Below are 15,264 nucleotides of genomic sequence, written 5' to 3'. Positions count from 1 at the left end.
ACATCCACTTACAAACCTTTAACACAAATCAGCAGCAAAAAGGGCTGAAAAAAAAAAAAAAGAAAAACAAAACTGGAGCTAATAACACAGTGGATCTCATGCAGATAAACTGGCATTACAGTTTCTGAAATATCACTGCAAAGTTTTGCTTCTCAACTAAGGTTGACTCTCTCTATAAGGGTAACTTCATGGGAGATGTTATTACATCACCTTCTACGCGTGATCTGCACATGGTTGTTAAAGACTTTTAAATCTAATGTGCACTGACCTCTTGAACGTTTGCACTCACTGACGGTTTCCAATTTCTTCTATGTCAAATGGTGACCTTAACATTCTATTTCATGGATATAACTACTAGAATTGAGCTGACATGATAAATGACTATTCTTGCAACCCCTGGTCATATTTTTTATTTTTCACAGATTCAGTTGATAGTTTGGTCTTTTCTTCTCCTTTTTAATGATGATTTCATTGTTAATTTGCGTGACCCTAAGAATAAAAAAAGAAAGAAATACTCAAATAATTTAATTAGCAAAAATAACCTCTGTATTTCATGATTTAACACTATTGATCAGTTTCTTTGATTTTTTAAATTAATTCAGGAATAGTGTGTGCAACTGCATCTGCTCATGATATCTAAAAAATCCATCATCTTCCATATTTGAAACTTTTATCATTTACCCTTTTTCTACTCAGTCCTACAGTTCTCATACTTGCCTCCAAATATTTTTAAATGCTTTTATGGCTTAGATGACTACCAGAATTTTTTCCTCTCGGCCTCTCACCATAGGTTAGTTTCAACGATGTATCTTTCTTATTGAAGTTTTTCTTCCCACTACCTGATACTAAGCCTGAACCCAATGTTTTCTCTCCAGGTCCTGCTATCCTCAAAGTGTCTGTCATTGGTTATTATCAGGGGCAAAATAGCTTTTTTCCTAGCTTATTACAGTAAAAAATAGAGATTCATCCCTTAGTTATGTCCGCATAAGTTATCTTTATTTCCTGAAAGGTTATTTTTTATTTTCCAAGATTTTAGCAACCCTAATTAACATTTGATGTTTAGTCTAGCTGTCAGCTTACTGAATTTGTAGCTATATGTTTGCCTAAATAAATTTGATATGCAGCTACAAGATAGATAAGAGTTTTTAATGTTAACATCTTTCTATTATTTAAAAACAAAAAGGCTAAATGCTACAGTCAAAAACTAAGCTATATCCTAAATTATTAATCTGTTTCCATTTAGATATCATCCATAGAACATTTTATAATCTGAAACAAATAGTCTGTTGTATGATCATTAAATTTTACTGAAAGAGTTAAAGTATTTTCTAAGTGTCTTTTAAGTGTCTATGCCCTGTACACATCAAAAAATAGCTTATTTAGCTTGATAAACATAGCCAAATACATATTGAAGCTATTTTGAAAATAATGGAAAAATCTTATTAATAGCTATTATCTCTTGTGGGGTATGGTGAATAATAATTTAGGGCAGGTGAGAGCAAAGCAATTTAACATTTCCCTTGTTGGTTCCTTTGACCTACTAGTTTGGAGGTCTCTGCAACACCCTTGAGCTTTTTCCACAGGATAAAGTGATAGTTGCTAAGACTTTACCAAAACGTTTCCTATTTCACTGTTAGGTTCTACTTGTATCTTTTTCAGGTATTTATTTTTAATATATTCCTGTCTCCAAGAAGAAAAAAATTATATGCACACATGCACACATACACATATTAGTTTCTTTAGACATCAACTACCTCTAGATTGAAGTTAGTATTGCTCAAAGGAATGATGCTCTCGAAGACAATCTTGTGTAATAATTCATGTGTTTGATGAAAGAAGTATAGTTGACGCTTGAACAACATGGATTTGAACTGCATGGGTCCACTTATATGTGGACTTTTTACAATAAAAGTTATACCAAGTGTGCCTGCCTCTCCTTCCTCCACTTCTGCCTCCTGCATCTCTTCCACTCTGACACAGCAAGATCAAACCCTTCTCTTCCTCTACTTCCTTAGCCAACTCAACATGAAAATGATGTTTGTTGATGGTCCATTTTCACTTAATGAGTAGTAAATATATTTTCTCTTTTTTTTTTGTAATTTTCTTAATAATATTTTCTTTTCTCTGGTTTACTTTATTATAAGAACATAGTATAGGCCAGGCACAATGACTCATGCCTGTATTCCAGCACGTTTGGAGGCCTAGGCAGGTGAATCTCTTAGGCCCAGAAGTTTGAAAGCAGCCTGGGCAACATGGTGAAATCCTGTCTCTACAAAAAAATAAAAATTAACTGGGCATTGTGGTGTGCGCTTATAGTCCTAGCTACTTGGGAGCCTGAGGTGGGAGGATCACTTTAGCCCAGCAGGTCCAGGCTGCAGTGAGCCGTGATTGTGCCACTGCACTCATGGCACCTTTGTTGAGACTGTCTCAAAAAAATAAAAAAAATAAAAAAAAGAACACAGTATATAATACATATAACATACAAAATACATGTTAATTGGTTAATGTTATTGGTAAGTCTTCTGGTCAATAGTAATCTATTAGTAGTTAAGTTTTGGGAGAGTCAAAAGCTATATGCTGTTTTTTGACTGCATGGAGGATCAGAGCCCTTAATCCTCGAGTTGTTCAATGTTATGATGGTTAATACTGAGTGTCAACTTGATTGGATTGAAGGACGCAAAGTATTGTTCCTGGGTGTATCGTGAGGGTGTTGTCAGAGGAGATTAACATTTGAGTCAGTGGACTGGGAAAGGGAGACCCACCCTCAACCTGGATGGGCACAATCTAATCAGCTGCCTGCGCAGCCAGAATAAGAAGCAGGCAGAAGAATGTGGAGAGATTAGACGGGCTTAGTCTCTGAGCCTACATCTTTCTCCCGAACTGGATGCTTCCTGCCCTTCAACATCGTTCTTTAAGTTCTTCAGCTTTGGGACTTGGAATGGCTTCCTCGCTTTTCAGCTTGCAGATAGCCTATTGTGGGACCTCATCTTGTGATTGTGTGAGTTAATACTCCTTAATAAACTTCGCTTTATATCTATCCTATTAATTCTGTCCCACTAGAGAGCCCTGACTAATACAAAGGTCAATTGTACATGTTGTCTCTATTTTAAATTGTATTACTCATTGGCTTTGACTCACCAATGTGGTCACTTCCACTATCATGGTCATTTCCATCTTCACTCTCAGTATTACTAGGCCAAGAGAATAAGCTCATATAAATACATTTTAAAGAAAATTAAATAAATTTCTACAGCAAATAGTTAACTGGAGTAGACAACTCGATTTCACTTAGAATGTATCTAAATCTTTTTATGCTCTTGATTTGTGGTTGACTGTATATTTTCACGACTCAGAGCCAAAACCAAACCAAAGCATGATCTGGTAAAGAGTTCTTAGCGCTGTGAGTCAGCCAGCCTGGGTTACAGTTTTAGCTGTATCATTACCTAACTGTGAATTTAGATAATCCCTGAAATTTCCTGGCTCTCAGTTTCCTTATCTGTAGTGTGAAGTGTTTGGACTGGGTTGTCTGAGATTTCCTGAAAGCTCTGTGATTGAAAAAATTCTAAACAGAATTGAGAAAAAGTGGTCTGACTTCAGTAAATTTCCATTCCCAATTTTGCCTTATTCCCTTCTGAGGTGCTAGGTACATTTATACTGCGCAAGACCTATGTGACATGTTACTTACTGCCTGACTCCTGACAAGTTTGCACTGGTGACCTCTGAGCCTAGGCGATATCTGCTTTTCCTTGAAATAATTCAGACCACCAATAAATGCAGCCTGAGATTAAAGTAATATCCAAATACCTAATCTTTCTTATTATAATCTCCTTCTTGGTCTCCTTCAGTAACTCAAGTGTTCTGCAATAATACTAGCAGTAATTCACCATTTTCAATGATACTTTAAATTAGTATAATTTTTATAAAAAGTAACTTTATAATAGGAAACAGGAGGATTTCCAATTTTTTCATAATCTTTAACCCAGAAATTCAACTTCGTTTTTACAAGTATCAGGAGAGGTGCATAAATATATGAATACAGTGCTATTCCTCAACAAGCAAGAGTAGGAATTGAAAACAACAAGAATTATACAAAATATGATATATATTAAACAGTTATGACAGACTCTTATTGTCTTAGTGTGTTAGGGCTGCTAAGAAAAAATGTCATAAACTGGGTGGCTTATAAACAACATATATTTATTTCTCACAGTTCTGGAGGCTAGGAAGGCCAGGATCAAAGCATCAACAGATTTCACATCTGGTGAGGGCCTGTTTCCTGGTTCATAGACGGCACCTTCACCCTGTGTCCTAAAATGGTGAAAGAGGCAAACTCCCTCAGGCCTTTTATACATATATAAAGGCTCTAATCCTCCTTATGAGGGCTCCACTCTCATGACCTGATCATTCCCCAAAAGGCCCCACCTCCTAATACCATTGTTTTGAGGGTTAGGATTTCAACATATAAATCTTGCGGGAACACAGACATTCAAACCATAGCTCTGGGCTAAGATAGGATTTATTTTTCTATTCTTGGATGGTTTGTCTAAGATAGGCATTATCTCTTGATATTTGGTACAACACAGCAGTGAAAATGTGAGGAGCTTTTGTGTTTGTATTTGTTTTTGTTTACATTTTTGTTTGGAAGTTAGTTTTCTTGTTTTTGTGGGTATTTTTTTGTGTGTGTGTAGCTAGATTTGTTAATGCAAACTTGTTATTTTGTGATAATTGTAGATTCATCTGTACTTACAGGAAATCATACAAAAAGATACTATGTACTCAGTTTCCCCAGTGGTAACATCTTGCAAACTACAATATCACAACCAGGATATTGACATGGAGACAATCAAGACACAAAACATTTCTATCATTGCAAGGATCCCTCACGTTTCTCCTTTATAGCCATACTCACTTCACTCTGATACCACAAGCTCCTTAATACCTGACAACAACGAACCTTTTTTTTTCATTTCCACAATTTCATCATTTCAAGATTGCTATATTGAATTAATTTTTGTATAAGCAAGTGAGATTTATGTTGCAGTTCATTTTTTTACCTATGTATTTCCAATATATATTGTATTGTATAATAAGGAATTTGGCTAGCTTTTGTCCCTGGTTTCTGAAAGGTACTCTCTAATATTTGGAATTTTCAGAATGATGAGAGTCTGCTATTCATGGTGAGCCCTAATAGTTTATGCTAGTAAGGTGACTCATGGGCTCCTGGATAGTTTCAGAAAGAAAACTGATCATGCTGGAAGTACCTGTCTGCAATTAGGGAATTGAGGCTTTGAGTAATGTGACACTAGTCTGTCCTTTCAAACTCCAAGGACGGAGGGGGACTGAAGATTGAATTCAATCATGTGGTCAATGATTCAATCAATCATGAATCAATTGATTCATCAATCAATTCTTGAGGAAAAACTCTAGACACCCAAAGCTCCACGAGCACCATGGTTGGTGGTACACATCCATGTGCCAGGAGGAGTGACATCCCAAGGGCACTGAAGTTTCACATATGAGACTCTCCTAAACCTTGCCCTATTTTTCAATTCTTCTCTAACCTAGATAAAACAGAAAGGATACAATGGGTTGACATTGGGTATTTTTCTTTCCCCAGATCAGTTAGGATCTGATAATACACCAGCAGATTAGGTCCTGGTTAACTAGTTTCTCCTGAGAGTAGGCCTTGAAAAAAAAAAAAAAAAAGAAAGAAAGGAAGGCAAAGAAAAGAAAAAAAGAAAAGAAAAGAAAAGAAAAAAGACAACAGAGTGCTCTGGTGTGTTTCAAAATAGATCCTCATCTTGCTTAAAGCATGAGGGGATGTTTCTCCAATATTTTCCTATGAGAACCTGATTGATCTTCTGGTTGAGATAAAACTCATAAAATTGTAGGTGCTCCTCTGTGACTGGGTCCAGCGCAGTTTTTAATTCTCAGACTTTTCCACACTGAGCCTCCAGCAATTTGTCAATTCCAATTCAGATATTCCTACCGCAGCACTGGTTCCTGCTGGTCTCCACTCATGAGGCACTGTACCTGGAAGCCATGTCTCCCTATATTGGCCTGTCTGTCTCTCCAGTCTCGTGGGCAGTAGTTTGCCCCGTGTACTTACCTCTCTTATAGATCCAAGAAGAGTGTTGATTTCTCAATCTGTTCAGCTTTTTACTGTTGTTAGGACAGCGTGGGAACTTAAGCTCCTTGCATGCATTGGTAGAAAGCAGAAGTCCATTTTATTCAATTTTGATAATTTATATAACATATGTTTTTCAAAAATCATGTATTATATTGCAATTTAAATTTATTAGCACAAGAGTATACATATAGTTATTTGTTTTTAATTTTCTCTGTTGCTTTAAATTCTTCACTTTTAGTTAAAAGTGCTCTTGTGTTTTCCTTGTGTGTTGAATGCAAGAAAAAGTTTTGAGCCAGGTCACACTGAAGCTCTAGAATATTGTTTTGAATTAATGGATATGATTTCTGTTTCAGAACAGTATTGTAAGGGAAGTTAAGATTACAGACCATCTGTCACAGATTGAAATCTTACTTGTGCCACTTCCAGTCTTTGTGACCGTGGGTGGTCATTAACTCTCCAAGAGTCCCCTTTCCTCCTCTCAGATAGATATAATAAAATTTACCAGATAATGTTGCAGTAAGGGTGAACACTGATATATAAAATTATAAAATTTTAATAGTTATAAAATTTAACAGTTATAAAATTATAAAATAATAAGTGCATGCAGGCAATTAGTACAGTCTCTGTCTTCTAGGAGGTACTTCTGAATGTTACTTTTTAGCTACTTTAGAATATAATAAAGGAATATATTATAATGATGTTTATATTTTCAAATTTATTAATAAATATTTTAGTTTCTGTTTTCAGTGAATTTGTCTTGAATATTATATAATATGTAATTATTAATGTTAATTACTAAGGAAGTTCTTTGATAAAATAATTTCTCAAAAAGAATGCAAGCCAAAGTAAATAAATTCATCATGTTCACTTTATTAAGTGAATATTCATTTTCTAATGTGTCCTCTCTGTTCATATGTGACCATTATGCTCTCATTATCTTGACACATCCCGGATGTGTTTAATCTCCATTTTTCATGCTTTCTCCTCTCTTGCTATTGCCCATAGATCCACACTTTATCAGGCCACATGCATAAGAATTTTCAATATTTAAACACAAAAACAATTTGGAAATTTTAGGCTTGATGATAAGTGATTAAAATATTTAAATACTTTCATTAAGCAAGGCGGTTCAGCTATGTTAAAGAGGCCTAAAAACACTTGATTCCAGTGTTTTGTTTTTCAATCTAGGTCTTGCCCTGTGACGTAATTGTCTAGAAACTGAAACTGACCAGAAACATATCATGTGCATTTGGGCAACTGTTTGCAGGAGCAGAAGTTAATCTTAAGCAAGTGTGCTACCCACAACTGCCAAAACTTGTCCTTCAAAGGATATTTTCCACTTACTAAGTTATATTCAGTGTACGGATTTGTCCATCATATAAAATTCTCTTTCCTCTTTTAGGTAAATGAAGTAAAAAAATAATATTTAGACTGAAACATTGTTAAGTAGCTATGCAAATACATCTCTTAATTCTCTGTCAATTAATGTTAAACCAATGCTCTTAACCTGAATATCTGCTTTACATCTTTCTCTTTTTCTCTATAACATCACTCAACCTGTAGCCAGTGTTTTTTCTTATTTATTTATTTATTCATTGATTTATTTATACCTATGTTTGAAGTTCCTACTATGTGCCAGAGATTTTTTTTTCAGGTGCTAGAACTACAACAGTGAACATAACAAACAGGAAAATCACTATAGATTATGTAGAACATTTATGCTAGTGGAGAAAATAGATGGTAAATAAAGTGTGACAAGAATGGAAGAGCAAAGCGTGCAAGGAGAATGGATAGTTGGGGAGCACAAACCATAAACATTTTACTGAAGTGTAGCATACACACAGAAAAGTGCACTAATTATAAATGTGTAGCTCAATGAATTTTCACAATGTGAGCACACTTAGGTAACCATCATCAGGATTAAGCAGCAGAACATCAGGAGAGTTTCAGTAGCCCTTCATGCCCCATTCCAGGCATTTTGTCCCCACAACACACTTCCCCACCCCTTCCTGCTGCTGAGGGTAACACTATCCTGTGTTCACTCCGAAGTCCTGCCACACTGGCAAGAACTGTATGGTATGCCTTCTGGTAGGATGAGAACATTCTATTTGAGACGCAAGAGGAGATCAGATTTCCTCATTTCATGACTGCTACGGTGCTTTTCTCATTATATAACAACACGAAAATCCCCATCGCCCAGCGTCTTAAGCTCTTGAGACTTAACCATTCCATAGCCACTACAAAGACACAGTTTTAACTAACTGCCAAAGTATATTATGTAATCACAAAAGGATGCAATGAAGTAGAGACTATTTATAATTATTCCACATCTAGAGTTGATGAAAGTGAGGATAAGTTATTTAGCAAAAGTCCAGGATTAATAAATGACTGAGTCAGGACTGTAACCCAAATAAGTCTGATTCTAAAGCATAAATCCTTTTCTTTTTCTTTTTAATTTAATTTAATTTAATTTAATTTTAAGTTCCGGGATACACATGCAAGACATGGAGGTTTGTTACATAGGTAAATGTGTGCCATGGTAGTTTGCTGCACCTATCAACCCATCACCTAGGTATTAAGCCCCACAGTAAAGCATAAATTCTTAATAAATCATAGTCTGTTCTCCCACTCTGCACCAGATTTCAATAATTGTGATATTATTGAAACACTCTCTTTTATTTTGCCTCAAATGTTTCACATTCAGCAATTCATTGTGAAAATTGTATTCATCATTTGGTACTTTTGGAAGTCAAATGTAGAAGAAAAGATAAAGAAGAAGGCTGTTAGAAATGATGTATCCAGTAAAAACAAATATTCTAGAAATCTGCATGCAGACCCTTCCACCTTAGATGCTGTACTATATCCTTGGCATTTAACTATTTAAAATCATATGAAAATTTCCTCTTGGCTATGTTTGGATTCACAAATAACCATTTCCTGAAAAGTTCATGTATTACACCTTCTGAAATATTTTTAACTTTTTGAATCAATAACGTTTACCTGGAATTGGGTCATTAAGTTGGCATGGGATATTTTATTTATATTTAAAGGCTTAAAATCAAAATCATTTTAAAATGTGACCATCCCTTAATCAATGAAGGTAGGATTTCCAAAGAATAGATTTTAACTATCATTATGCTTATAGCAGAAACAATGTTCTCTAATAAATAAATTCACATCAAGAAAGATTATTTAAGATTTCACCTTTTTAGCTTTTTACCTGAATATTGTGCTTCTAGGAGACAAAACACATAGTTACTTTAATAAAAAACATTTGTCCCCATAGTTCAAGTATAGAGTAACAGGTTGATGATGAAATAGAAATTTTTTCTGCAGAATCAAACTCTCATATTATTCCTGATATATTAATACATAGTACTTTGTGCCTTTGATTTAAACAGTCTTAAAGCAAGAAGAAAAGCTTATTAAAGTTAATTTTTCCCTTAGGAATTATTCTGGACTTTCACACACACTACACAAGTGAAATGGTTTTTTAAAACTCATGCTTTTTGTTATCCTAATTGTTTTACACATCTTGGCAACTTTTCACACCCTGCATAAAACAGGGGTTCATTAGGAGTCATTAAAAGAAAATATCTTTCTTGGGAATGCATTAAAGCATTTGCACATTATTTTATGCCATTTTCAGAAAAGAGATGTAAATTGTGACTAAGCACGAAGCAAAAAGGGTCACTTAACACTAATGCAGGCAACAGCCTCTCAGTGACAACATTTCAGAAATGAGAAGTTGATGGGATTTGGAAATTGAATCATCATTCCCTTATATAAATGTTTAATATTGTATTTTTACTTTTTTAACTATTAAGTGGTTAGGCAATGTTTTTATTTATTTTTGAGTATTAGAACAAGAAAATACATATAAGTAAAACAAATAATAAAATCAAAATCAAAGATAAAGATTGTATGCATAGTTTACTCTTACCAAATGATTTATTGAAAGAACATAGATATGGATAGGACAGGGATGAGAGTAGAAGGAAGTTAAGGTAATTTAGCACAAGTATGCAGTGCGGTGGTGACTTGTTGAAAAAAGAAAAAAGATAGTTATGTATTTTGGTATTACTCATATAAACGGATATGGGTCAATTTGTATTAAATCATACAAACGGATATATCTGATTTTACAGCTACTTTATGGCGGATCCAAAGTAGTACTATTAAATCCCTAAGAACAACAACAAAATAATTAAATCATTGTCATTTAAATGAAGCACAAATAGGAACAGTACGTAAAATGCATTCCCTAAGTTAATTTCTCGGAGCAACCTGCTTTGCTGAGTCATATACAATTATACGCGTGCTTAGGACTTAAATCAATCGTTAGAACCCTGTACTAGTGACATTTACACTCTGACCATGCCTATATGATTTCCATAATAAGCTAGACAATAAATCAGATCATCAAATGGATTGTCTGAGCCAAACACATAAGCCTGCCAATGCTGACTTTTGATCGCATGACAAGGGAAGGGTCATCTTAACCACTGTAACAGGGATTACTTCAATACCTACCACTATGTGTGAGCCAAGTCATAGAAGTCATTTTGCTCCTTCATGTAAAGATTGCCTTAACCTCTCCTTTTGGTGGGAGAGGGATGAGATATATATATATATATGTGTGTGTGTGTGTGTGTGTGTGTGTGTGTATCCATTTCAACTTTTCTTTTTAAATAATGAGATTTACAGAAACGTTACAAAGATAGTATTGCAAAACCTTCATCAGCGTCCTCTATTGTTGCTACCTCATATAACCATGCACGTTTATCAAAACAATTAAATTAATATTACCGGAATTACAGACTATACACTATTATAAAACCATTAACTAAGCTACAGACTTTATTCAGATATTGTATATTTTTCCACTGATGTCCTTTTTATTTTCCTAGATCTACTTCAGGTTACCTCATTCTATTCAGTCATATTTCCTTAGTCTCCTCTAATCTGTGATAATTTATCCATCTTTCCTTATCTTTCATGACTTTGATACTTTCAAAGAGTTGGGGTCCAGTATTTTGTAGAATTTTCCTCAGTTTGGGCTTGTCTGCTGTTTTCTCATGATTAGCTTGGGGTTATAAGATTGGGGAAAGAATATCACAGAGATGATGTGCTCCTCTGATTGCATTATATGAGGTCAACTCCTTCTGTTAAAATTCAATCTAATTTGGTACCCATTAGAAATCATTTTCATGGTACAGACTTCTGGGTATGCAAGCCATAGTCAGATTAGCCTTTCTTAGTCTAATAAAAATCATTGAAAACATCAAAAAGAATGTCAAGGCAATTTTGTGGACTAAGTAGAATATTAACAGGGGCTAAGAAACTCTGAAAATTGTTTTCAAGAGTCCCAGAGTCATTTTATGCTATTCATTATTATTTATTTATTTATTTTTATTTATTTATTTTATTTTTTTTGAGACGGAGTCTCCCACTGTCGCCCAGGCTGGAGTGCAGTGGCACGATCTGGGCTCACTTGGCTCTGCCTCCCGGGTTCATGCCATTCTCCTGCCTCAGCCTCCAGAGTAGCTGGACTAAGGCGCCTGCCACCACAACCAGCTAATTTTTTGTATTTTTAGTAGAGACAGGGTTTCACCATGTTAGCCAGGATGGTCTCGATCTCCTGACCTCATGATCCACCCGCCTCGGCCTACCAAAGTGCTGGGATTACAAGTGTGAGCCACTGCACCTGACCATTTTATGCTATTTTAATTGAACACCCCCCACCATGCAGAATTGACATCTGTGTTTTTAGTCAACTCAATTAAGAATAAATAACATCAATGACAACTGTATTTTGTTTACTATTTGTAACTTACCCACGTTCAATGAATATTCACACTAAGGCAGCTTCTGCATCAGGAGAAAGGTAATGATTAATTCATTGTTCGCTGAACTTGGCCTGATAGATGGTGAGGGGATTGTATCCAAAGACGCATTTATACTCATCTTACTTAGCTGAAAATACGCTTTGTTAAACATTCTGTTTACAAATCAGCCATGGGTTTCACACAATTTGGTTACACAGGTAGACTTTGGAGCCTGACAGTTTGGTTCAAATTCTTGTCCCTCCCCTTTGAGCTGCCGAGTCACTATTCCTTGCCCCATAGTTTTCTCTGTTTCTAAGATTAAGAATATTAAGTTGAGTTAATGTACGTAAAACCCTAGAACAACAATGGCTGGCACACAGCAATTACTCCATAAATGTTAGCTACTATCATCATTATTCAAAATTATATGTGCTTATTAGTAAATATTCTATGTATCATATTTTAGTGAGAACAAATAAAGCACAGAACTTTTTAATGGGAAAGTAGCATTATATAAACAAAACATATTCTCATATAGTTTGCCCAGCCTTTTTTATATTATTCATCATATGTATTTTTCCCTATTTCAACGTTAAATGCTTAGTTCCCCATTTAAGATTAAACTCATGTTTACTTTTCAAATTATATTCTTCCTTCAGTTCTAACTTATTTTACTAACATTTATATCATGTTTAGTTTTCAGATATCAGGCCTCTTGGCATCTAAACGTTCCCCCATTAATGCTGACTTTTAGATTCAAAAGTTGGCCTAGGAATTCTGGAGAATTTCATATTTATTTCTGGTATACCATGGCAGTCAAAACCGTTTATTTATGACCCTTAAATAGTGTATTTAGTAGCTTATCTGCTAATAAAAATGGGAAATAAAAAGATTGTAAATAAACTCATTAAGGTTTTGCAGAATAGAATATGAAACACTGTTTACATAAATAAAAAGTAATTATGTAATTTTTTAATGGTTTGATTTGCCTGGTTTTGTCTGTGCAAGTAGGATGGCCTTCTATGTAAGATCAACCTTTGCTTCTCTGAATCAGAGGATCCTAGAGGCTACACAAAATAACACTACAATAAATTTAAATTCCCATGAAAATCCAGTTTTTCAATCTTCACTGTGAAGAAATAATATTTGCTAAATGATATAAACACTCCTGATTAAATGAAGGAGTTCCTTCCACCTTGCAAGTGCCATGACAATGATCAAGGAAACAAAGATAAATTTGTCCTTGAAACTCTTATGTAAAAATGATTAAAAACTTTCTCAGAAATCTCTGCCAAGTCCCTCATCAAGTCTCATTGACTTCCATTGGGCTGCATGTCCATTCATTGCTCACCTGCCACGGGCACCCACTGTTTGAAGCTGGCCTTGGTCCAGTTTGTCCAGATGTAGATTAGCTGAAGGCAGAAGGTTGAAAAGTGAAATCTCAGTTCTGTTAGGAAGAAGGGAGGTGAGGGATGATGAGTAGGCAATCCAAAATATATATGATGGTAACATTGGTTACAAATTAATTAAACAAATATTTCTGTGCCTGTTTATTACATGAGAGACACTAGTCTTAAGAGCTGAGGCTCTAATGGAAGCAAGAGAAATGGTCTCTGCCTCCATGAACTTACATTCTGCTTGGTGAATACAGATCTCAAATTAATGATATAATTTCAATAGTTAATATGTGCTATGAAGAAACTAAAATAGGGTAATAGAGTAGAATATGTGTGAGATGCTCATTTTAGGGAGAGTGGAAAGGAAAGGCCTCTCTAAGGTGGTGACTTTCAAGCTGAAAGTGGAATGGTGAGAGGAGGTAGCCAGGTGATGACCTGAAAGAATGCTTCAGTCAGAGAGAATAACAAGTGTGAAGTCCCTGAGAAAAGTGTGGCCTTTTCCAGTGTGAGGAGGAAGGCTGGCAGAGATAGAGCATCTTGAAGGAGATAGGCATGAAGTCTAAGAAGTCACTGGAACAGCTCTTGTGAGGCTTTACCAGTCATCAGAAGAAGCTCACATTTTATTCTGTTTAACTGTGGAAGCCACTGGGCACCCTATGGACCTGTCAGATGGACTATTTTAAAATTCACTCTGGTATGTAGATGTGGCATTGGATTTGTGTGGAGAAAATAGAGAAGCATCAAAAGGAGGTAAAGCTTTCTGGTGTCTATCTCACAGTTTCACTGGTATTCATTTGTATTTCCCAAATCAACTGATCTCTTTAATCATGGGATTAAAGAGATCGTGGGGTCAGAGGCCACTCATTTGAATACCCAAATGATTCAAAGTTTTTGTTTGTTTGTTTGTTTGTTTTGCATTGAATCATTGGTCAGTTTTTCACATGCAGCTATTCTACAAAATGGGTCATTTTCTAATTATAGAAAACCCACACCATTAACTTGAAAACACAATTTTACAACTGTCCTATATGAAATTTGGGCTTTATTGCAGAAGCACTGAGGTAGTCAACACGGAGCTTGTATAGCAACACATATCAATAATAATAAGCCCAGGCACAAACATATACATTAGTTTGGAAAACTTTCTTATAAAAAAGCTTGCATTAGGATGAGACAGGAAAACTTAGAAATAAACCTGGATATTGACATAGTTATTTGGCAGTAAAATTTTTAATTTGTTTAAATATTTAAATAAATTACTTCTTTCCTATTTATATTCCCCACACAGGCTACTGTGCAAAATAAATTTACTCGCCCATACAACGCTCACATTGGCTGAGAAGCATTCCAAATGAGCAGCTTTGTCATGGCCGGGACCACAAGTGAGAAGTAACTGCTATTCATTGTACAGTCTAAACTGTCAACTCCATCTTCCTTCTGCATAAAAATAAACATTTTTCTCCACAATAAAGACTTTTTTATAAAGGCAATAAAACAACTCAAGGGAGCATTGTTATCATGAGCTAATCACCCCCTTGGGGAATTAGAGACACTTAGCTGCACCCAGTGCCTCAGAGCACCTGAGGGCTGTGATTATTTCATGATAACCTCCCAGTCTGTCAGGACTTGTTGGTTAATTAGATAATATTCAGCTTAGTAATATGATATTTGAAGATTCTTTTGGAAGTTGCATAAGCAAACACAGTTTATAAAACATACAAACACCACCCACACACATGATAGCAGCATAAATTTGATAATTAGCATTGCCTCCAAATGAACCCAGGAATTTAAATAACTGGGAAAATAATAGAGTCCAAGAACTAAACCCTGAGGCACTACTTTAACAATGAGTAACTCTGATGAATTTGACCAGGAAATCTTTGAGAAAAACTGACAAAAATTACAT

The 15,264-nt window shown here is 35.2% G+C and overlaps 2 long non-coding RNA genes across 2 annotated transcripts in view; both read right to left on the bottom strand.

The window, feature by feature from the left end:
* Positions 1–323: 323 nt before the first annotated feature.
* LOC117072569 lies at positions 324–13,400 on the bottom strand. The gene is made up of 3 exons (XR_004432860.1): positions 13,310–13,400; positions 11,968–12,001; positions 324–489 (listed from the first exon to the last, which is right to left on the bottom strand). It is a non-coding gene; the product is annotated as an uncharacterized LOC117072569 (long non-coding RNA).
* Positions 13,401–14,676: 1,276 nt separating this feature from the next.
* The window catches only part of LOC117072568, a 62,012-nt gene continuing 61,424 nt past the window's right edge, over positions 14,677–15,264 (bottom strand). The window contains exon 3 of the long non-coding RNA XR_004432859.1: positions 14,677–14,792. This is a non-coding gene — a long non-coding RNA (uncharacterized LOC117072568). The remainder of the gene's footprint in view (positions 14,793–15,264) is intronic.

The sequence above is a fragment of the Trachypithecus francoisi genome, unplaced genomic scaffold, assembly GCF_009764315.1.
Source record: "Trachypithecus francoisi isolate TF-2019V2 unplaced genomic scaffold, Tfra_2.0 Lachesis_group4, whole genome shotgun sequence".
NCBI lineage: Eukaryota > Metazoa > Chordata > Mammalia > Primates > Cercopithecidae > Trachypithecus > Trachypithecus francoisi.
The sequence above is the reverse complement of the archived record's forward strand: the minus strand, read 5'-3'. Positions and strand labels throughout refer to the sequence as shown.